General features: G+C 42.0%; 1 protein-coding gene across 1 annotated transcript in view; it reads left to right on the forward strand.

Moving 5' to 3' along the window:
* The first annotated feature begins 777 nt into the window (after window positions 1–777).
* pvalb6 (parvalbumin 6) overlaps window positions 778–25,346 on the forward strand; it is a 46,564-nt gene continuing 21,995 nt past the window's right edge. Inside the window, exon 1 of the mRNA XM_028599146.1 lies at window positions 778–1,015. The gene's annotated coding sequence lies outside the window, so the exon portion shown is untranslated. The remainder of the gene's footprint in view (window positions 1,016–25,346) is intronic.

The following is a 25,346-nucleotide window of genomic DNA, read 5'->3' on the forward strand; positions in this document are numbered from 1 at the left end:
CAGAGGCCAATCCCCCCTCTCCCCCCTTCCCTTTCCCCACATGTCCTGTAAAGGCCCTTACGTCACTATCACTCAATCCTTTTCTTAGCATACAATATTCCCCAATTCGATTTTTGTGATACCAGCTCTTACAAAACTACATTAGCTCTTCTTACTTCACCTCCTCTTGCTTCTCCTTCTCTATTTTTTCTCTCCTGGCCCTTCGTCCACCAGCTCCGGCAAGTCCAAAGTCAATTGCGGTATCCGTACCGCAACACACCGACACAGGATTGGATTACAATGTGGTTTAATGGATGGAAGGACATTTTCCTCACTCTGAAATTGATTGTCTCCAGGGACGGCGACATGGGACGGCTTGACGTGGGTTGTTGTTGTATTTCTTGGTGCCTGTGAATGGCTACAGTTGGAACCGAGTACAGAGAGAGTTGTGTGAAGTCTGATGGTTTCACTTATTTCCAACAAATCAAAGCCCCTCTGTTCACAGCATGAACATACATGTTTTCTATGCTCTCTACCTCCTTGCCTTTTTTACCATTCCTGCTGCTCCCTCCTCTCTCCCCTCTACCCATCTTTTCGTTCTTCTGTCCCTGCATCCTCAGTCTTCCTTCCTCCCTCCTCTCTACAACTTTCCTCTCCCTCCATTCCCTGCAATCCCTCCTCCTCCTCTCAAACATCACACAATCCCCTCCTATCCCAATCCAGCGCACCCTCGCTTTCTCCCTCCCTCTTCCTTTATCTCTCCCTCCCTCTCTCTTTCTCCCCTTCATCTCACCTCCAGCCAGCCGGAGCAGCCTCCTATTCTTCTTGCACAGCCCGCCTGCTCTCGTCCACTTTCTCTTTCTCTTCATAACTCTTATTCTCTCCGGTGTCTCTTGTCTTTTATCTGTTTTCTCTCTCTTTCTGTCTCTTTTTCTCTTTCTGTCCTCCACTTCTCTCCAGCCGGCAGAAGCCCGCTGCTCTTCCTTCAACTACTGAGAATTCAGAAGCACTCGGGACGAAGACCCTGTCACTGGAGGTAAGTGTCTACAGTATGTCTGTCTGTGTGTGTTGTGGTCATTACCCTACATGCATCAGCTGCTGCTTTAGTAGGCGGATGACTGGTGAAAAGAAGAGAATAAGGGTAGAGGAGAAAGCCCTCTGTTCTGCAGTATATGGCAGAGTGACATGAGAGGAGATTGAAAAAGATGTAGAAAAAGGCAAACAGGGCTAGATGATGGTGAAGATAATTGTGTGTCAGGGGAAAAGTGAAAGAAAAGCATGGAAAAAGAAAGGTTATTTTGATGCAGCAGACACAATCGACTGCTGCGTCGAAAAAAAAGACAAAAAAAGAGTCAGTGGGAGTTCAAAAAGATGGAAAGAAAAGCACAAATGTAAATGAAAGAAAAACATTAAAAATGAATTAGAGAGCAGCCAACAGAGAGTGAGAAAAATAATAAAAAAATGTGAATGGGATGCTGATGTTACCCCGGCGTAGCAGCTGCATGGCTACAAATGCAGCCGTGCCTGCCTCCTCCTCTCCCGTAAGAAATCCCATTCACAAACAGGACCTGAAAACAGGCGATGGTGATTGGTTCCCCGAGCTCTGTGTGTGTGTGTGTGTGCTTCATTGTGTGTGTATGTGTGTGAAAGACAGAAAGGAAGGAGGGGGGGGACCCATTTCATTCCTGTGCGGGTGATGCTGAGGCTTTGGAGCAGATGCTTGAATGAAACTGCAGGGTATGCGCTTATACATTAAAATGACCTACAGTCCATACTATACAGGAATGTAGAGAAGGTTGTGATGTATAGTGACAATGCATTTTAATTTGTTGATTTTTTTTTTTTATTGGCACAACATAACGTCACAATAACAGATGTGTGGACAGACTGAGGTGCGAGTGGTGATTTTGCACCAGGCTCAAACTTCTTTTTTCCCTCCTAAGTCTTTCTCCCTCATTGCGTCATTCTCAGTGCTGTTCCAGATTGTCATCCCTCTCCCCGCCACCGCCACTGCCACAATCTCTCTGCCACCGCTAACCCTCTTAGATTAACAGCTGTCCAAACAGTGTTGCTCTCCTGCCTTGCCAATGCAGGCCAATTAGAAAGTGACATTTGTGTAGGGAGGGTGGGGGGGAAGCTGTTGGTGCGTAAGACTAGAAAGGCAGGGAGGAGATGAAGAAGGGAGAAAAATGGAGGTGAGGAAGAGAGGAGGAGAGATGGTTAAGATACCTTCTCAGGTCACAATGTACAGAGTGTAAGCCAAAAAGAGAGATGAGAAACATATGGCAGAAATTTGACAAGAATTTTAGGAAGCAGAGCTTCAGATTTTTCACAGAGTAAGGGAAAACTTTGACCTGCTGTTGACACTAGAGGAAAAGTCAGTAGAATATATCCTCTAGGTACCTTGAATATCTGTAGCAAAGTTCATGCAAGAAGAGCTTGTACGAATGGGCATAGTAGGTCAGAGATATAGCTTGGAGCCAATCCATGTAATGCCTTATGAAGTGAATAATATCATTTTAATTGTGTGCCAGTTCCAATGGGATTAATAACTTTATCTGCGTCAAAGGCAGACATAAATGGTTTGATCCAGCCTGGGTGATGAAAATGTTATTTAAATCTCATTAAGTCCTCATTAATTGAGAAAGTTACACATTATCCATCAGTCCTTTAGGACAGCCACACTTCAAGAATCAGCAGGGTTGAGAGGAAGAAACAGTTGTGTATCATCTGTATATACACAAAACTATATAATGAACTTTGGAAAGCATGTAAATAGAAAAAAGAATAAGGCCCAGAATCAATCCTTGAGGTACACCCACAAGTATGTTTTGTCGAATCGTAAATAGAGAAATAGTCAGAAAGATATGATTTGAACCACTCAGTAGATAATTTGGTGAAGAGAGACCGATACATAAAAAGAAAAAATGTAATCAGCACCACTACAGAGGAGAGCATAAAAAGTAAGTAGCCATTATTGTTAAAAAGAATTCCTCTTTTTTCCCCACAACAGGATACTATAGATTACATATAGTCTACACCTTTCTGGACCTCTCTCCACTCTCACTTCCCCATAAACTTTATCACCACTTCTCCATTAGATATAAAAATCAGGCGTGATGCATGGTAGCATATCCTTTCCTGATTTCATTGGAAATCAGTGATTTAACGAGGAGTCTCTGGAGTGTGAAATACCCAGGTGTGATATAATGCTCCTGGGGGATGAGACCTCACAGCGTGGCTATGGGATATTTTTGCGCGTGTGTGTGTGTGTGAGAGAGAGAGAGAGAGAGAGAGAGAGAGAGAGAGAGAGAGGGACAGACAGGTGGAAAGGAGGTGTAAATGAGTGTGTGGGAAAGACAATGAAGAAAAAGGATGTATGTGGAAATGTGTGTGAAACTGTGCTGTACTGATGCTGGGGTGTTTAGGGACACATGGAGAACCAGTGAAGGAGAAATTTCAGACCGTGTCAGTGGGATTGGGACAGGTGGACTGGGAAAGGTATTAAAGCACCATAACAGTCAGACTGGGGGTTCACTCAGCCTGTTTATTTGTCTATATATTTGTGTGTGTATTGACAATATGTGGTCTAGTTGGTCCTATTAAGCGCTCTGATTAACTGCTAAATACTGGTTTGAGGTGGCTCTTGTGGCGTGTCAGTGGAGATGAAAACTAGTGTGTGTGTGTGTGTGTGTGTGTGTGTGTGTGTGTGTGTGTGTGTGTGTGTGTGTTTGCACTTCCCCTATTCTGTCACAGCACAATTTGTCTAAACCACCACATAATGGCTCTTGATTTAGTATATTATGAGGTGAATGATCCAAAGAGGGCTTGCTTCAATGGTTTCTTTTGAAAGATTGTGCTAAAAAGTGTGACTCCTTACACTTAATGGTTATCATTAATGGGGCATGCAGATATCTGCCCTGGTGTTTCTAATAATTATAAATCAATCTAAAAGTGTGAAATCATTTAAAATATAATTAGGTTCAATTAGGGTCATTTTAAATATAAAAATCCCCATTGGTTTAATTTCCGACTCATTCAAATGGCACTAATGTGAAACAAGCCTAAGAATCTGCTAGCGGCTCTGTCAGGCTGTAACCAGTGCTTTGAGCTAAATGCTAACCTCAGCACGCTAACATGCTCACAATGACTAAAGGCTTGCTTGTTGATATTTAGCAGGTAGAAGGTTTATCATGTTCACCATCTTACTTTAGCATGTTAACTCACATTTGCCAGTTAGCACTTAACACAAATTACAGTTGAGGCTGATGGGAATGTCATTGGTACAATAGAGCCAGAGCGCTAGCGTGGCTAAAAATGCACAAAGGAATAGATACACAAACAGAAAAATGTATCTTGAAACTGCCCATTGAAATGGATTAATTATCTGTTACTACCTTGGCTGCATTGTTCAGACCTGCATTCAGACTTGATGTGAAACCACACACATTGCGAGCAGTTGGGGGGATGATTGTGTGCATGCATGTGTGCGTGTGTACAGTATGCTTGTGTGTATTCCTGTGTATTGTCAGGATCCTATCTTTTGTTCTACACTGCCAATTGCCCTCTGGTTATCTATTTTCTTTCCTCTGCTGTTCTCTGTTGTGTGGAGACATACAGTAACGGTGAATGTAAATGCGTTTAAGGGTATTCTGTGCTGCAGCTCATTTGTGCTCTTACACTAAAGAGTAACTCCCCTTTAGTCAAATGTTCTTCAAGCAAAGCACTTCAGTTTCTTAAGGGAGAACTCAGGTCTAAAAGGTTGTTGAGCTATTTGAAGGGTTGGGTGTGTTTCTATGTGCAGCGGTGACAGAAGCGAGATTATTTTTAGTGAGGTCAAAAAGTCGATACTAACTTTAAACTGTCACAAAAGTCATCCCGGTGCAACAAGAGTCAGCCCACTTCCAATTAGAAAACCTGTGACCTCTTAAATGAGATCATTAATGAACCCATGGTCAGATGGGAGCGAGAGCGAGCAAAAATGGATTGAGACTTTTCTTATTATAGAGCTTGATCTTTTTTCTTTTCTTTTTTTTAGGAAAGAAAAATTAAATAGGATGATGATGTGACCTATTTTATCAAAGCCACTTAAAGCCTCCATCTTTGGGGAACAAAGTCATGGTATATATAGAGAGGGAGTGAACAGCATGCAAGAGTAAACGTTTACTTGGTCAACAAATTTGTTCTGAACATCAGTGCTGAATTATACAAATCCAGTCATTTCATTGGTTCTTATTTAAGGCCACTTTCAACTGGTTTTATAATTTTAAGGGTACATTATCATACAACTGTGGAGCTAATATAGACACACTTCTTATGCTACAGTCTTCATTGAAAACAAAACAGGCCATTTGTCATTCATAGAAACATTACTGTATATCAACGAACACATCTGTACCTTATTCTTACATATACAGTTGACAATGATTACACTTCCATTCTAAAAGGAACAAGATGGATCCAATATTCTTGATGAAATAGTTTAATATTTTTGGAAATATGCTTTTCACTTTCTAGTGAAAGAGTTAGATGAGAAGATGGAAACCACTCTCGTTTCTAAGAGTGGTATCAATCTTCTCATTTAACTCTTGAAAAGCTTATTTCACAAAATGCACCAACTATTACTTTAAAGGTCAATGATGCTTAAATACATTGCACAATACATAGACCTATTGTATGTGATTATTTCATTTCAAATTTTAGAAAAATGTCCATGAAAAACGCAGTGCATCCCTTTGTGTTTTAAAAAACTTAAATCCAAAAGAGAACTTTCCAAAAATGGAGCACCACTTTAAATTCTTTACCTGTTCGTTTCCTGTTCCGCATCTAATGTTTTCAAAGTAGCATTATTCAAAGTGAGTGAAAAGTTCTTAGCTCCCAGCAGCAACACAAGAGAACAAGTGGGAAAAGGAAGAAGTGCCGTTCAGGTCCAGTGCCCTATATGCAAAGCAGAGTTATCTTTTAACAGCTCAAGCTAATGTGGAGCAACGAACTGTCAATGGTCAGATGGAATTGCATTATCTACCCGTGAACTGAATGGCAGCTCATCTCAATAGCAGAGATTAGGCGAGATGAGCCGTAGCTGGGGCCTTGCAAAGCAGCATTCGTTGTGAACAATATCCATCAATCCCCCTTTAGTGTCATATCCAAGGCCGCATCCCGCCCCTCAGGACCAAAGGCCAGGGGAAGTTTTCCTTCAAGTTATCGCTTCCTCCTCTTCCTGTACTCCCCTTTCGCCTGACCTTTATTTCCAATTCCCAGACTCTACATTTTAAATACTCTCTCCTCCCTGGTGCAATCTCTGCATTATCACCTACTTTGCTGCTCAGCTCTATGCTGAAACATTCCCAACAGAGCGTAGGCCTAAAAAGATCTGATGCTAGCCCAATTTGTTCAGGCCAAAGCCTGAACAGGGCTGGGCTTGAAGCCCACATCCCCATGCTTTAAAATATTAGCATCTATCCCTGTTATTGTATGCAATTTAAGCAACAAAAAATTGAATTATATTCAAAAAATGTAAACTTCTCTTTTGTATATTTGCTATTGCTGTTTACTGTAAACCAAAAGTATTTCTTATCCGATTAATCAATGAAATAATCGGTAGAATACTCGATTACTAAAATAATCAATAGCTGCAGCACTACTGTTTTCTTGTATTTCACTTGCCTCATGGGATATTTTTCATGTGTACTCATTTGTGCATGAAGTGTCTGTACATACAGAAGAAGGTTCACTTAACTTGAAGTGGTTATAATGGCATCAGTGAATGCTTGTTTCTTTGAACTGCTTTAATTTATCATTTTATTTCATCTATTAATTTTATTCTGAAGGTGGAATAAATGCAAGATGTTTCCAAAGTCAGTGAGTCTCAATCTATTCTGTTGACTTTCCCTATCTGCATTGTTCTATTGGCCAAGAGAATGTAGTTTCATGAATCTCCATTGAGATTGAAACGTATTGCCGTATAAACCTGCAACTCAATGCCGTGTTGGTTTTAAAAAGAATTGAGAAGGTATTAAAAATGGTATTAAAAGGTATTACATTTACCTCCAGGATTTCTGTATATCTCCTGCTACAGGATGTGTACATGTGTGCTGTATGACTATACTTCATAAACAGAGAAGGACCAGAAGAAAAAGAAGAGACTGGAGAAAAAATAACAGAATCAACAGATTTATCGCATTTTTACAATATTGTCGGAACTCAGGATAGACATTTACAAAAGGAAGATTCAGCAAAATTAGAACTGTTTATGATCACCATTTTTTCAGCAATAGCCGTTTACTGTATTTACATTCTGAAACACATAGACGTTTTCATTGTTAGTGATGGAGTCTGCCATTACCGTTCTGGATTCGATTTGATGTCTTTGGATACCTGACCAAAATATAAATAATGTTAGTTCACAGGGAGCATTATTCTCACAGAGTGCTATGGAATGCTAAGGCTCCATACCTCTGTGAAATACAGCAAAGAAAATGATTGAACTTGTAAGCACTACAATTCATTTCAAGGGTTTAAATACTGTGATGTTCTCATTCAGAATTCATATCAGTGATCTGATCCAGCAGGATAAACAAAAGCCTGCAGCAGAAGCAACACTCAATTTCAATGTTTATCCCATATTGCACTCCTTCATGAGGCCCATTCACTTCAGTGTCATATTCAATCTGGTGACTCCCGGCTGAGGCCAGCATAATCATCAGTGTGAGGCGTAGACGGTGCTTTCATGAGGCTTTCCTGTTTCTATGGAGCAAAGACTTTTGAACCTGACTTTTGTCACGGGACTTGCTTTTCTGTGGAAGTGAAAAACAACATGTGAACGTACCTTACTTATTTTATTATGTACAGAAGCCGTATGCTCGTGGAGATGGGGCATTTTTACGGAGTTGTATACCGTCATAGAAGACTCTATTCAGATCCTCCCCTGAAGATATACCTCAATTACAGTGTCTCTGTCTTTTGTGACTTTATGAATTACTGCATATTTCTTTCCTTTATGTGAATGTGCATATCCCATCCTCAACCACTTGCCTTTCCACCCATTTTCCATCCTACTCTCTTTCTTTTGTTCTGTAAGAACGCTGGCCTCGGCAAACAGGCCTGAGGCAAGTCCGAGTATGGAAGGAGTGTCAGAATGAACATGAGACACCAAGAGGGAGTGTGTGTGTGTGTTGTGTGTGTTGTGTGTGTTGATGTGGAAGCCCCTTTTGTAGCTAGTGCCTTTTATGTATGAGCAATCGAGAGTGCGCTACTACTGCTGTAGCTGTCAGGGTTTTCTGCTGCAAGGTCAATGGAGCCCCCACCCCCTCCATCTCTCTGTTACTGCAGGAGTTACTGTAAGTGACAATAGGGTGTCAGCTGCTGCTGCTGCTGACCAGGCATCACTGCTGGGGTTAGGAATGCAGGGCAACACACACATACTGGCACAATTTGGCCTCCATGTACACGCTCATGCGTGCGGGCCAACGTTGCTCACTCGTGCGGATGCCAATTCAAATGCATGTACACACACACCATGCAACCATGCCACCAGCGCTGAGAAAAGTGTATGGATGAGCGCTCGAGTTGCCGTGCGGATAACTAGCCTACTTACTCTCGTACTCCACCAAACGCATCACTATCCAGCTGTGAGGATACACAGTCTATATTTAGACGATCCGAAACAACCACCAAGCGCACTGCAGTCACGTCATGTATCAATACACAAACCACTTGTGTAATGATGCACAAAATTAGTTGGATGAATAATAGTCGACAAGGTGAATGCTAATTGCAAGTAGCAGCGGAATTAAGAATCCTAATTATGATATACAAGTGGATGACAGTGTAGTCTTTCACAAGGGCAAACTTCCCTCCTTAAGAAGAAACAAATCTGCTAACAACCATGTAGGCGAACGCCCCCAAACACCCCGACCTCATGCACGATGAATGTAACCAACTTCAAACTGTGGCTTTAACAATCCCTCCTCTCCTCGCTGCCTGTTTTCTCCCCCCGCCCCTCTGCTCTCCCCTCACATCACAGACGTGGTCCAGAATACAAATTGTGTTTTCCTTTCTTTATTTGGGTAGCCTATAATGCTGTAGGCCAGATGAGAATGGGAGACGGGAGTGAATGCGTCCCACCGAAAGGAAAGGCGGGCGACAATGAGGTGGCAAAGCTGCTCGACAGACAAAAAGACAAGATGACAAAGAGAGGTAGAAATAAAGACACGCAGAGAGGGAGACAATATTGTGGTATTGTTGGGGTAGAGACCTATTAAAAAGAAGACTGGTCAAAAATCGAAGCAGCAGACACTGAGATATCCTAAGTTTTAATTCCCTAGTATGTGTGAAGCTCCAAATATGCTGAATCATACGTTTCCCATAATGCAACTCAATAGCAACTCTTTTCTTAGACCCTCCCCAGTCTCGCATTGCCAGACCTTCCTCCACAGCGCTGCGGAGGAGGGTCTAGCTAGTCCACACAGCATTCCGGGATGGGAGAAAAACGTGCTCTGGTTAATTGGCATTACTTTAAACCAATCACAACAGTCTTGGGCACCGCACGGAGGCCCAGTGCCTCTGCAAAATAGCCTCGGGAAGAAACTTGTTTTGGTGGAACGTGTGTACATTCAAAAGTAGTTTTAGTCGTGAAACAGAAAACTCAGATTGGATAGATAGTCTAACTAGCTGTCTGGATTTACCCCGCAGAGATCTGAGGAGCAGTTAACCATAGTCCTCAGAAATCCACCGGAGTTTAATATTTCAACACAAAGAAAGCGTAAGGTGACGGACATCCGGCTGAAAAGAAGGACATTCGGTGGAATTTCCGGTGGCAACGGAGCAATCCTGGAAGTTGAAGGTCATGGATTTAGACTAGACCCTCAATATGTAACAATATGCAATGTTGATGATGACTACACGTAGTTTAGCAAAGCGGTAAGTGGTATCCCTCGTGTCAGAGTGGGTTTCCTGCCACGGTCCAAAAACATGCCTGTTCGATGAATTAGAGGCTTTTAATTGCTGGCAGGTGTGAGTATTTGTATCCGTCATGTACAGTATGTGTCAGCCCCGTGATAAACTTGCATCCTCTTCAGGATAAGTTGCCTCTCGCTCAGTGCATGCTGGGATGGGCTGCAGCCAACCTGCGATCCTGGAAGGGATAACGTGAGTATAAAAGATTATATTAAAACCCAACTCCGTAAAAACAGTTTTATGATCTACCGTCAGGATGTGCACAGACTCAAGGTCAGCAGCACAGCATTCAGACCTTTTTCTACAGCTCCAACAAGCAATAAGAACATGTTTGTGGGCACACTAAGTGAAAGATTGACTGACTTCCTTTGTTAAAACATATGCAGGGGAGGAGATGAGGAGCGAACTACAGGTCAGAAAATCCAACAAGTGTATTTCTAGTATTATTCCCAAGAATACGGTTTCTCAACCTTGACTGCCAGCTTGACACACACAACATCCTAAAACCGTTCTCTTTTCTGCTTCGTGGAGCAACAGACGATCTCCATCTCCATCTCCATCTCAATGTTTCCCCTCATTCAAACGGGGTTTTATTTCATCAGTGTTCCTGTCCCCGGAAAAAATGCCAGCCTAAGTACATGCTACGACTTAAAGAAAGCCACTTTGCCCAGCTAGTTAAGTATAACTTTCTCAGGAATAACAAATAATTCCATGCAAACTGTTAAGGGTAAAACTATTAGGGAGCAGAGGTAGGTGGCTAGATAAATGAGAAATTTAATTTGTTACATCAGTATTGTTTGCTGCATTTCAAAACCTTTTATCTACTTTGCATGATTGAACTTATTAAAAATGGAGCTATTTCCATTTTGTGATAAATGCAGAAACCGCACAAATCTGCCCCTCAAGTCAGGCTCACACAAATATCAATACGTACAGTAATTTATTCCAAAACTCTCCTCGGCTGTTGAAAATGTCTTACTGATTTCTGCCGTGAAAGATGACTTCCATTCACAAACTCCCATTGAGCTACAATGATTATCCTGTCTCTCCCAGCAAGTTATAATAGCATTCTTATACCTCATTGAGCCTAGAGGCAAAATTATGATAGCGCAGTCTTAAGAACTATTGATGCTGCTGTCTATTTAATCAGCTAGATGAATTAATCCATTTGGAATGAGAAGAGAAAGGAGAGGAGGAGAGAGTAATGGTGTGGAAGAGGAGCCGGTGGACGAGGAGATGGCATGGGATACACATTTGTCACATGGAAACTCAGACCTCAAAAGGACTGGACCTGTTTGTGAGTGTGTTTCTGGGCATATTTATGTGAAATATTGACCGACTAACTATACATAGTTATATATTATATAAGCCTATTTTTTAGTCACAGTGTGCCAACACTATAATCTGATCAGGCATTCTAGCAAAGGCTGACTGGCAAAACATGACAGATAGTTTTCCTGGAAAGAGAGAAAAGAAAATAGGAGAAATGCTTGGCACAGTGGGTGTAATGATGGATCCATTGGCTGCTCAGTGTGTGTGTGTGTGTGTGTGTGTGTGTGTGTGTGTGTGTGTGTGTGTGTGTGTGTGTGTGAGCAACATCCTTGTTCTCCTGTGGTCATAATTCAATGCACCCCACCTGGAGCACAAGAGCCCCTCTACTGCGGCCAAATGATCCTGCCAGAAGGATGGAGGGACACAGGAAGGGAGGAAGAGAGATAAAACTGGAATGGGAGGGGGACTGAGGGATGCAAAATGTGCCAGAACAGGAGGAAAAAGCAACCACATAGATATAGTGTTGCTAAAAGAAAATAAAAGCGTAAAATTAATATAAGGGGAGTTGCAGATGGGAAGAAGAGAAAGAGAGAGCCAGGGACGGACAGCCAAATGAGAGGGTGAAGATGGATGGGGAGGCAGCTAGATAGATGAGGGTGTTAATTTAGGTTGCAGGGGCACAGTCTCTGCAGCTTCATGGGGATGGAGAGAAGCACAGACAAATGAGGGGAAATGCAATTTAAAAAAGATAAGAAAATAGAGGAGCAAAGCAAATGGAGAGAACATGTAGGAAAGTATCATTGCTATTCAGTGTTTGACTGTCCAGTCTGGCTCCAGTCCCAGTGGATGATATCAGAGCACTACTTTGGAGGTACTCTAACATCATTATGGCATTACAATTTTGCTCCAAGGACATTCCCCTTCCCTCACAAACTCACTCACCCTAAAACACATTTGTCAAATTGTGTAGCTGGCAGAGACAGCCTGACACAGTGTGTAATTAGTTGCAGTGAAGTGTCTCTGTAGAAAGTTTTTCTTCAGGTCGGTTCTTTCACTTTGGTGTGAAATGGAAACAAATGCAATGTGAGAGACCTTGGAGGTTAAAGTTACAGTCTGTTTTAAAGGCCGATGAGCTTCATGCAAGAGTTTTTTTTTTAAATCCTTTCTCATATCAAAACTTTCTGTATTTTTGGTGTGACGCTTGTTCTTACCAGTGTTTTACCAAACTCTCTTAACTACACAAACGTGTTGTAAATCTTTTGTTTCAACCTGATGACCGTCACCTGTTCATGAGGAGGTGACAGGTCTGGATCAGTTGTGATTGTTGCTCTTAAATCACTAAAGCCCCGTTTACACAAAGGGAAGACGCAGATATTTTCTTGCGGTTTGGCCTCTCGTTTACACAAAAACCCCGTTTTTATCACAGAATACGATTATTTTTAAAAACTCCGGCCAAAGTGGAGATTTTGGAAAACTTTGTTTGCACGTTTGCATGTAAACTGAGACAAACGGAGGTTTAGGCAGCCGAGAGAGAGAAAGAGGACGTGATTGGTTGCTGTTGTTGCTATTGTCGGGATTCTGATTGGCTAATGTGGGCTTGAGCTCCTCGTTACACCGCCACCTACAGGTCTGGCGTGCTCATGACTGCATTGACGGCATATATACACGGGTACATATAAACAAACACTTTTCTGAAAACAGAGAGGTTGAAATGTCCTTTTATGAAAATAGCCGGCCCACTTTGTAAACGTAGCATTAGACTTGCCAATTAAAGACCAATCTGTTAGAACAAGTGGTTCCCGATTAGCAAGAGGGTGAACGTACAAGCAGTGGTGGAATGTAACTATGTACATTTACTCAAGTACTGTAATAATGTACAAATTTGAGGTACTTGTACTTTACTTGAGTCTTTTCTTTTCATGCTACTTTCTACTTCTACTCTGCTACATTTCAGAAAGAAATATTGTACTTTTTACTCCCATACATTAACCTGACAGCTTTAGGTATTAGTTACATTACAATTAAGATTTTTGCACACAAATCACATGTACTTTATAAAATACAATGTTTAAATTAAACTACCCAACAATATAACGGCCTACAAATCCAGCTGAAATGATTAGATTATTAAACATTAAATACTTTTACTTTTAATACTTTAAGTACATTTTCCTGATCATACTTACCGTATTTTCCGGACTATAAGTTGCACTTTTTTTCCTACTTTGGCTGGTCCTGCGACTTCTAGTCAGGTGCGACTTATATATCAAAATATATATAATTTAACATGTTTTTACATGTTAATTCATACTGAAAACATTACCTACAGCCGCGAGAGGGCGCTCTAGGCTTGTGACAACTAGAACGCTCCTCCTAAAGACAACTGAGAAAGAAAAGAGATAACAAACTGCAGGTAGTAAAATATGCAGCCCCGAAAACGGTAATCGAGCAGCAGTAAGAGAGTTTGAAATGAGGGAGAAACTTATGAGGGAGACTGGCGAAAAGGTGACTCTTACTGCAATGAAGAAAACAAAGAAAGCTAATCGGCTAATTGGCTAATCGTGGGCTGAAACCCTAACCCTAACCCTTTTTTTCTCTTCATGACGCATTTTTTGACTGATGCGACTTATACTCCGGAGCGACTTATAGTCCGAAAAATACGGTAGATACTTTTACTTAAGTAACATTTTCAATGCATGACTTTTACTTGTAGAGTATTTTTATAGTGTGCTATTAGTATTTTAACTTAAGTGATCTGAATACTTCATCCACCACTGCCTACAAGGAACTAAAATAATGTTTGTAGACTTACGAAAACATGCAAAGGTTCTTTACACGGTACCTCTACAAGAACCAAAAGTTGATGTGCGATTGGGTTTTTTAAATTTGATTAGAATTTTGAACTCACTTGCAGCGTAGATCAATCACTATGCTTACTACTGAATGATATGAAGCGTTTGGTACCTGAGATGCAAAGAGACACCTGCCCATCGAGGCACAGCATCTGATCTCGACTCGTCTCACCTGAATAGAGAATGGCGTGATGATGAAATGAGAGAAATGAGAAAACCAGCAGAGACCTTGATGAAACAAGACAGATGGCAGTGTCCAGCTGAGAGAGAGAGATACACAGATGTCTTTCCCAGAAGGACAGAAAGAAAAGAAGAAGGAACCCATTCTTGTAGCCTGGCACAGGATGTTACCTCCATAAGAAAACATCACCTCTGGATGGTTTCGGTTTTCCTCAGCGTAAATTGAAGTTTGAAGTAGGAATTTCTAGGCACAGTGCACAGTGCTTTGGCCTAAACGATAACATGCTGGTGTTAAGCAGGAATAATGTTAACATAGTTTAGCATGCTAACATTTGCTAATTAGCACTAAATGCAAAGTACAGTTGAGTTTTGCAGGTCACACACCAAGTATTTTGACCTGATGATGGTGCTAGATTTAAAAGTTAAAGGACCACCAACGTGATTACAATTCATCCTGGGAGGAACATGAATGTCTGTAGCAAATTTCATGGCAATCAATCCAAAAGATGTGGCGCCCTGTTAGCTCACCTGGTTGAGCGTTTGCCACGTGTACCCAGGGTCAGACCTTACCGCATCGGCCACGGTTTGATTCCAACCTGCGGCCCTTTGCTGCATGTCATTCCCCATTTCTCTCCCCCCTGTCTAGGGCTCTCCTATCAGTTAAAGGCATTAAAGCCCAAAAATAATCTTTGAAAAAAAAAAAAGAACCCCAGCCCCCCACAAAAGTCAACCTCATGGTAGTGCTAGAGGAAATGTCATGGGATCCTCAAAGTCACTAGTATTCATCATCAGGGGAGCATGAATGTCAGCAGCAACTTTCAAGGCAATCTTGCCAAACGTTGAGATATTTAGTGCGGAGGAGGGTCTGGCGAGTTCACACAGCATTCCGGGATGGGAGGAAAACAGTCTCTGGTTAATTTTCATTTCTTTAAACCAATCACAATCGCCTTGGGCGCTGCTAAGCGCCACACAGTTCTTCAGTGCTCCAGTGCCCCAGTGCCTCTGCAAAATAGCCTCGGAAAGGAACTTGTTTTGGTGGAACGTGTACGTTCAAAAGTTGTTTTAGTCGTGAAACAGAAAACTGAGATTGGACAGATAGCTAGCTAGCTGTCTGGATTTACCCTGCAGAGATCTGAGGAGCAGTTAACCATAGTCCTCAGAAATCCACTGGAGTTTAAAATTCCAACACAAAGAAAACATAAGGTAACAGACCTCCGGCCGAAAAGAAGGCCATATGGCGGAATTTCTTGTGGCAACGGAGCAATCCCGGAAGTGGAAAATTGTGGATATAGACTAGAACCAAAGTGGTGAAACGACCAACTGGCCGACTGACCCTGCTAACCCTGGAGCCATGCTGCTAGCATGGATAAAAAGGACAAGAGCAAAAATGAAAGTAAAAGGGCCATAAACAGTTTGGCCCCTCATCCGTCTCATCCCAGCAGTTGAATCACACTCCCTACTGAATGAGGGGCCATCGGTCCTATTATACCTTCTCTTTCATCCCACCTTTCCACTCTCTGCTCTCTGTCTCATCTCTCCCGTCTCCTTCCCACATGCTTTTCCTAATTACTCCCCCTGTCTTTCCCCTTGTCTCCCTCCCCCTCGCCCCATCTCCCTGCTCCCCTCCTCACCTGCCTCATCTGTCACCTCTGATTCCACATCAGCAGCATTTATTAATATGCCCAGTTCAACAACTACTACAACCGCAATCCTCTGCGTGCAGGTTTGTGTGTCTGTCTGCGTGGTGTGATTTGAGAGGGAGGGAAAAAAACTCCTGGCAGCTGCTATTGATGTTGCCAAGCAGGCAGGGAAGACAGACAAACGTCTGGTGAATGAATGATAAACCAAAGCTTGGCGAGGGGATTGGAGGAATGACCCCAAACACAACTTCTGCCATTGACTCCCTTTGTTTCCTGTTTCCTGCTTTCTCTTCCACTTATCATCTTATCGGATCTGCGTTCCCTTCATCTCTTTATGCTCTGTGAGATGACAGAAGTGAAGAGTTAAGAATCTTGAGTCCTGCATTGCCAGACCTATCTCCACTGCTCTGTGGAGTAAGGTCTGGCCCCTTCACACATACACTCATGGATAGGAGGAAGAAAAGAAAAAATGCTCTGGGTTGTTTGCATTTCTTCAAAGCAATCACAATCGTCTTCAGCACCGCTTAGCTCCTGCAAAATGGTCTCGGATGGAACATGCTTCGGTGGAACATTTGCATCCCGCTAAAGAGAACCTCACATAATATATTAAATGAAGTTAACTGTTCACACAATAAAGTAACGTGAGCTATTTAAATTAGCTGGATGCATGGTTAAATGTAATTTGCTCTTACCAGTGTATTGGTTGTGTATTTTGCCCATAGCAAATCCCCGCCAATGGGTCCCAAAACGTCCCAGTTAGATAGTAAATGCCGTAAACATATTTCAGTCAGACAACTCACGTTTAAAATGTTTATTATAACGGCAGAACGTTGTGTTTGGCGGCCAGACTCCGACCTCATCACTCCCCGCAGTTTGGGTTTACATTAGATATTGGGGAGTGATGATGAAGTAGCTTCCCCCCTGGCGGGAGCCTGCAGGTGAATGCTGGGGTGGTGATGGTGGGGCGGAAAGCAGGCAGCGATACAGTTGCAGAGCAGCAGCAGCATTGGCAAGGCAGAGATGGGGAAATAGTGCAGCTTAAATAGACCGCCAAATTGAGGCTGGTGTGTTTGGTAAATGATACGGAGCGTGAGGCATGTCACGTTTGCGTACAGCAGTGCAGCTCAAGTTGACTGCCTGAACTAAACTAGGTCGCAGGCGTCGCGCCATTCTTTGTAAATCTTTACAATCATTCCCTAAAAGAACAAAGCAGGTCTGTCTTGTTTTCAGCGTGTAATGTTAGCTTGCTAGCTCGGAGGTTCTGGTTGCTGTTTCTCAGAGTGACCTGATCAAACAAAAAGAAAGTGGAATGTGTGGGACATCCGGCGGAACTTCGGGTCACACGGACCTAACCTGACTCCGCCAGATGGATTGCTTCGCATTTGCTCGGCATATCCATCTGGGAACTTTCCGTTGGAGAACTTTTGGGAAGGGGCGGAATACTGGTTATTTGATTGGATGAACCATCTGTTTATCACCTATGTTGGTGATAGACGGGCCAAATCAACCAATCAGATCCACAAAGCGTATGAAAATACAACCACAAGCCCGCCCCTGCTGCTGCAGGATGAGCATAGCTCGTGAGCTCAGCATGCAAGCAACATGTCGGTAAAGGATATTTGCCATTTGTGTAACGAGAATTTAGGAATAAAAGTCACCATTTCAGGTTCCCGGACCATATTCCAAAAGAAGGATCCAAGAGAAAAAAAGCATTAGCGAGCGGCTAACAGAATTAGGGCTACCGCTGGCTGATAATACTGGTTAGCTGATTGGATAAACCATCGGTCTATCACCACCTAACCCACCTCAAAACCAACGCTGATTGGCCCGGTCGTTTGGCTAACGGCTCCAAATTTTCTCTGCCTCAAGATGCCAGACTGATCTGCGATTGGAGAACTGGAGCTCGCCAGATCAGGACGGTCTCACGAGGCTAACGCGGACCTATCCTGTAAATGAATCCTGTAAAAAGTCTTCCATCCAGACTATGTATCTTTGGAGTACTATGCAGTATGTAGGATGAACTGCATCCCCTGCAGCTGTATGTGCGCTGCCCCTACACACACAAACACAAACACACACACTGACACGCAGTAGTGAGGTGCTTAAGTTCTGATGCAGGCCACTAAGCTCCGACTCCCTAGGGTGGAGCAGCTTTCCTTCAGGTGGCAACAACAAAGGCCATAGTATCGATCATTTTTTATTCTCACGAGCTCTGTGAGTTAGTGAGCAAAGCTTTTTTTCCCCCTGACATTCACATACACACACATTCTTCCTCCACAGAGTGTGACGGCCAGGGGAAGGACTGATGTTACGGAGCTCTGCTCAGTGAATAACACTCACTCCTACGTTATCGTTGCACTTTGAGCTACACAGTAATGGATTCCAATGCTGATCATGTTCAGCCTACACATAAAAGATGCACTAACAAATCCCACTCACATACATGAATATGTCCATACATGCCTACACAAACACATAAACACTTAAAACATATATAATGCACATTGACACTGTGAGGTCAGAACAGTGACAGAGTCAGTGGATGGTCACTCTGCTGTTATTATGTTTGTGTGTAGCCTATAGTCTCTATGTGTGCTACTGCAATGTAGCAGGTAGCAAGTCAGAGTGGTTAATGCAGAGGTATAATAAGTGAGTTGTGAACTTGTTGTGACAAGTACCAGTGGATGGGAGTGTGTGTGTGTGTGTGTGTGTGTGCGGAGGGATGAACAGGCCAAAGGGAAAGCCAGCGGCAGATAAAGTCACATTTGAAGAAGGCTGTTCAAAGCAAGTGCTGCATCAAAGCACGAGAAAAGAAACTGAACATGAAAATTAAATCCTGAGGGTGTTGATGCGTTTATTTTTCACAGTGGGGCTCCTTTTTCTAAAAAAATTCTTCTCTTCTCTATTCATTTCTTCTCATCTCTTTTTTTTTCTTCTCCTCTCTCCTCTTCTTTTTTCTTTATGTCTTGTCTTGTCTCCTCTCCCCTCTTCTTATTTTTTCCCCTCTATCCTATCCTCTCTTCTCTTTCATAAAATTAAATTAGATAGTTTTAGATTTTAATCAAAACATACCTCATTGTATTAATATTTAAAGTGTCAACCGGCCAACTTGTTCCATGGGGGTTTCTAAGCTTTCCATTAGCTGTATAGCATCAACAACATCAAATAGTAAATGGTAAATGGACTTGCATTTAAATAGCGCCTTCCTATTCGCTTTACACTATAGGCCACGTTCATCCCATTCACATTAGAGTGCGGATCGGGCCGCATTTTTCTGTCTGAGCCCGGCCCGCGTCTGACAGAGCAGCAACCGAACCCGACCCGAGCCCATCAGGCATCAAGATATACCTACAGAATTATCTGTTTAAAATTTAAAATGTTCAATGCCTTATCGCACTGATGTGACCGAGCCCGACCCGAACCCGAACATTATTTCTAAATATCTCTAATTCACACACACATTCATACAGTGATGGCAGAAGCAGCCATACAAGGTGAAAATCTGATCATTATGATCTAATCTAAATATTCACACTCTGATGGCACAGCCTTTGGGAGCAATTTGGGGTTCAGTATCTTGCCCAAGGGCACTTCGACATGCAGACTGGATCAGCTGGTCAAACCCCCAATCTTCTGTTTAGTGGACTACCCTCTCTACCTCCCGAGCCACAGCCACAGCCACAGCCACAGCCACCACTTTCTATGGATACACTCTATTGTTATTGTTTGACATGAGCATATTTGCCAACTAATCTAAAATCCAAGATGATATAGGAGAGCCTTTGTCTTCGGTCTTTGTTAATCAAGACTTTAGTGTACGTCTGCACAGGGAACAGTGAGAGCAAGCCATTAGTCGAAAGATTTATTACGTCTGTTTCCCGAGAAGTCATGAGTGATGCAGTCTGTTCAAAGGCTTTTCGACACTTCATCCAAACTGCTCAATTATAACTACACTCTGCTTCTATCTCCGCGGCAGCTACTTGCGGGTGAACTCATTTTAATGCAGGAATTAAAATGAAACCAATTTCTGTTTTTGCCATGCATAAAATGAAACACTATGTGACGTTTTCTCGTTATAACAAGATAAGAAGACTGCATTTCTGGGCTACACAGGGGAAAAAAAAGAAATCCATCATTTGCGTGACTTCATTATACCATCTTTACCGTTACTACTGCTGCATTCAACGACAGCACCAATGTCTCAGCGTGCAGCTGGAGTGAATGCTCTCTTATCTAATTAGATCTTACCGTGGTTGTAGGTGTGCACTTACTGTAGTAAGTCGAAGAAGTCAAGCCGCTATAGGACATTAGCAGGGAGTGGGTCGATGCACGTGAGATGCCAGTGCATTAACTTGACTCAATTATAGTGTCTCTCCAGGGGCGATTCTAGGAGCAGACCTTTAGGGGGGCTCAGCCCCTAATAAGAATGTTATACGGTGCCTTGCAAAAGTGTTAAGTAATTAAATCAGTAATTTAATTAGCCGATAATCTCTGAGCTAGCTACTGGACGACAATGTCAGCTAACGTTTATTGACACCATTAACACTATGATGGAACTAATTCTGCAGACTGATCTCATGAATTGGCGTATGACACGCCAATTTGTATTCCGTTTTTGCGTGTTATCAAGACGCATAATCGCATTTTTGCGTGTATATCAACGCAAATCGGCCGCTATTGACCTACATTGCGAGTCAATTTCCGCCGTAGCGAGTAGTATAAAGGAACGGGGGATTGAGTAAGGAGGTTGGGTAGGCGATTTTTCAGCCGTTTTGTTTTTAATAAGCCTTACCCAATGTTTCTTTCCTAAACCTAAATTTATTGTTTTCCTAAGCGTGTTTTTGTCGTTATTTTCCGTGTTTTTGTCACTGTTTTGTTACTAAAGCCTTTCCCTGTGTTCTTTTTTTTTTTTAACAGGCGTGTGACGTTGTTCTCGCGATAGTACGTCGCGTTCTCGCGATAACACGCAACGTGGCGAGGCCACGTGGTGGGTATGTTTACATCAGCTGCATACAGCGTAGGCATGGGATAGCTGAACATGCATACAATAACACACCATTTGGCTTTATGAAAGTGGCGTGTATATTTACGCAAAGTCATGATGCCATGTTGAATTCTGATACTTTATAATAACAACCAATTTGACACAATCATCTAACATTCAGCAATTTTGGTCGGTTCTAATCTGCGCCATGAAATTACCATCTTCTTCTCTGGGGACTACCGACGTTAAAATGTACAAGCTTACTCCTGCCCTTTGAACCTGTAATTGTTTGTCCTCTGTCACTAACAGACAAGTTTGTAAACTCTCACTTGAAGCATTAAAATTGATAAAAAAAAAAAAAAAAAAAAAAAGATACGTAAATATCCCTTTCTCTGCTGAATTATTTATATTCCTGGTGGGGACAAAATGCATCTCCACCTCAAAGTGATCAATGCTACTTCACAAATAGACCATATATTGTATACCTAAAAAAGTCCTCCTGTTTGCATTCAAGGCCACCCAAACCCACCCCCACCCCATATTTGTCTGATCTCCTCCAGGTTCCCACTGCCTCCCGCTCCTTCAGATCCTCTTCCTCCATACACCTGTCTGTCGCCCATCTCACCACCACGAATTCCAGAGACGGGGAGCAGAGCGACTGAATGCTCTGCTCCCCGTCTCTGGAATTCATTACCACCCCAACTCAGAAACATCGATTCATTCCCCGATTTCAAATTGCAACTCAAAACCCATCTGTTTAAAACTGCCTATTCCACTTGATGTCAATTGCTCTGCCTCTTTCTATTGTTGTTTTATTCTTTATTCTTTATTTTTATTTATATTTTTTTTGCTGCTTTAAATTTCTTATGTATCCCTGTAAAAAGTTTTTTAAACAAAGTAAAGTGCTATAACGTGATACGATTGATCTCATTGAAGGATATATATATATATATTGTTTAGCCACCAATAGGTGACTGAGAACCGGCTTCAGGCACTGCCAGATGGTGCTCCTTTCAGGGGCCGTGAAGTTGAGTTTAGCCAGAAAACGTGAGCATCATGCGGTGATGATAGTTAGGTTTAGGTACCAAAACGACTAGTTAAGTTTAGGAAACAAATGGTGGTTTGGATTAAAACACTCCTGAAGGAACGAATGTAGTAAGTAATATTTAGTTTTAGCCGCAAAGAAAAATCCGCTCTCCACTTTTAAGCGCTGTGTTTTATATTGAAGTTCACAAATAAGTGTGGCCGAGCGGAACTATATCCATGGTATTGAAAGGGGATTTAATTCTTGCATGTGTTGTTTTGTTGTACATGATCAAAAAACATTCCCCCCTCCTCTGCATTTTTCACAAATCACACCCTGGATAGATAGATAGATAGATAGATAGATAGATAGATAGATAGATAGATAGATAGATAGATAGATAGATAGATTGATTCTTTATTTCCTTAATCTGTGTTACCTAGCTCCTGTTGACTAGCGTGACCACAGAGCAACATGATCTCAAAATTAAGGTTAAGGCAACAAAGCTATTTGGTTAGGTTTGGGAAAAGACAATGGTTTGGGTTGAAATAAGTATGTTGCGTATGTGAGTTAAATACGTTACGTATGCTACGTGACGTAAGTTCAGTAAGCTACTGTATGTATTTTAACTTACGTATGTAAGTTAAACGTTGACTTTTGGTTTCACACAGGCTCAAACAGCGGCCTCCTGGGTGAAAGTCCCGTTTTAGTTCGACCCATCCACCCCGCCCTACTCCTCAAAGCGGATTGGTTGTCTCATTTTACGTATTTCTGTGAGATCAGACGGTGAAACTCTGTGGAGGTAACTCCAAATAAACCATTTAGACCCGGCCTAGCTCGTGAGCCGGTTGGGTAGGTAGCATGTGCAGCATTGTTAAGCTAAAAAAAAGGAGAGGTGTCATTGTACTGTAACTGTGCACTGTTGTTAATGGACAGTTGGTTGATTGAAAATTACTTCTGCAATTTTGCTCTAGCTAACAGAAGCTAACTTGCTAAATGTACATAGCATCACACACACACACACACACACACACACACACACACACACACACACACACACACACACACACACACACACACACACACACACACACACACATGCTGAGGACGTTCACAAATCCAGACACATTGGGCATTAATAAATGAGCTCAGAATAGACTGAACACACACACACACACACACACACACACACACACACACACACACACACACACACACACAACCCCTTATTTAATGTACACTAATGGCTTTAATTTGTCGTTTAATTGATTGATGGATCTAATGATAGAGATCCCTCCTTTCTGCCTTGCAAAACTGGCAGCGTTGTCCAGAAGAATCCTTCACCCGAGTGAGTCCTTGACTGAAATTAGATTTCTCCTGCAATGCGGCTGGCTTTCACAGCACACTGTTAGCCAGTAAGCATAATGTGTGTTAATGGACCATCCACTTAGGAATGACTCTTAAACCTATATACTGCCCATGACTGGCAAATAAAGTCAGACATCTGCAGGATGAGAGCAGAGCAGGTGCTGTTTTCCCCACGAACGCCACAGTCTTGTTATCGCCCTAATGTTTTTATAATGTGCAGCATTTAGTAGTGTGGCGACACCAAGTCGCCCTTGGATTAACAAAAGGAACACGTGAACGTCAGGCCGTCTGCGACAGACAGACGCTGTTGGTTATTATCATAATGTGCAGATGTGGCCATGTGCCGCCGGGGTAATTTGAGAGGATTTAAGGGTTGAATAATCTTCAGAGATTTTCTCTTTTTTGAATCGCCTGACACTAGTGATTTGTTGGAATTCGATATACTGCTCCCCCCCCACACATACCGTAGCAAACACAATTCCCCTGTACACACTTCAAGGTCAAATGCTTCTTTGTTCATTTTCAGAATATGTGTGTAGGTCTACTGTATGTGTGCACATTTGTATCCTTACATGTATATGTTGTGCAAGTGTAGGAGGGGCGTTACTGTACATGTAGCATGTATGCAGAAGTGTGTGTGTGTGTGTGTGTGTGTGTGTGTGTGTGTGTGTGTGTGTACATGCATGTGGACCTTTCTTCCCTTCAACTCCTATTTTTCTTTAAATGCTGTAAAGCGCCATGCTGGACTGTTGCTTGTAGATATAAAGGATTGAAAACGAAATCTTTGATTATAGGCTACATTTACTGCCATTCTGATTAATGCACATTAATTTAGATCAATGTTATCCTCCTGTAACAAATGCCATGATGTATAAACCATGACTTAAACATTAAAGCCCCGATCTGTGATTTTTTCTAGCCCTGTTTCTGCCCACAACCAAAGTTAAAAAGGTCAAAGGTGACGCCAAATCCTCCAGCATCGAGCCTCCACAGGCAGCCGCTCAGCCCAGTGCATCATGGGAAATCTTTTGGCTCTTTGTATTGTGTTTGCACAATGGGATTATGATTGCAATTATGATAGAAACATATAATTATAAAACTATCCATATCATCATGTTTTAATATGGATAATTACATTTCCATATTTATGTACATGCTTGTGTATGTATATTATGTGAAAAATAAAGTTCATGCTAAAAATGTTGCTTAGGTTCACTTTATAAAAAATCAATTTTGCAAACAAAATAAAATGTTGAAATGACTGAAGTGATCTTTAAATTACTTATCGAGGATACTTTTTAATTTAATCATCAATTATTTTCACAGTTAAAGTCTTAGTTTGAAAAATGTCCCATATGGCCCCTCATAAACTCCCTTCAATATCTTTTAGAAGCATTTTCAATCTCCTCCTTAGAAACAAAAACTAATTTGAATAACTTCACCCAATATAAATTAACTGCTGAATACAAAATTAGTGCGAGATGTTGCCAGAGATTACAGTAAATTGATTGTCACCACATTCGAATCATGTTCCAATCATGTTTTGCAGACTCTGTGCATGGACGCCAGTGACAACAAATGCTCATTTACTCAGTGGTAATCCTCAGTCCACCACTATTCCCTTTTCTATTTTGTATCTCTTGTCCCACCTTCTGAACTCTTCTGAAAACTTTGCTTTACCTTTCACCTTGCTGTCTCACAAATACTTCCTCTTTCATCAACATCTAATCTATCTAATGCTATCATATACCCCAACCCTAACTTTTTTTTACTCTGCATACAAACTTTTATCAAACTTGGATGAAAAGTGTTCCTTTTCTCTCTCTCTCTTTCTCTCTCTCTCTCTCATCTCTCTCTCTCTCTCTCTAACTTTCTCTCTCTCTCTCTCTCTCTCCATCTCCCTCTCTCACCGACTCTCATAACGCGGTGCTGGAACTCATGTTGCTTCTGAAGTCAGTCTCAACTATTCCCAGACACCTGTTTGCCGGGTTCACACTATTCTGCCAGTCAAGGCCGGCACCAGATACTGTGTGAATAACACAATCATCCCTCCATCTCTCATCTAGATCGTGCACTTCACACACTGTAGC

The sequence above is a fragment of the Perca flavescens genome, chromosome 15 (genome assembly GCF_004354835.1).
Source record: "Perca flavescens isolate YP-PL-M2 chromosome 15, PFLA_1.0, whole genome shotgun sequence".
NCBI lineage: Eukaryota > Metazoa > Chordata > Actinopteri > Perciformes > Percidae > Perca > Perca flavescens.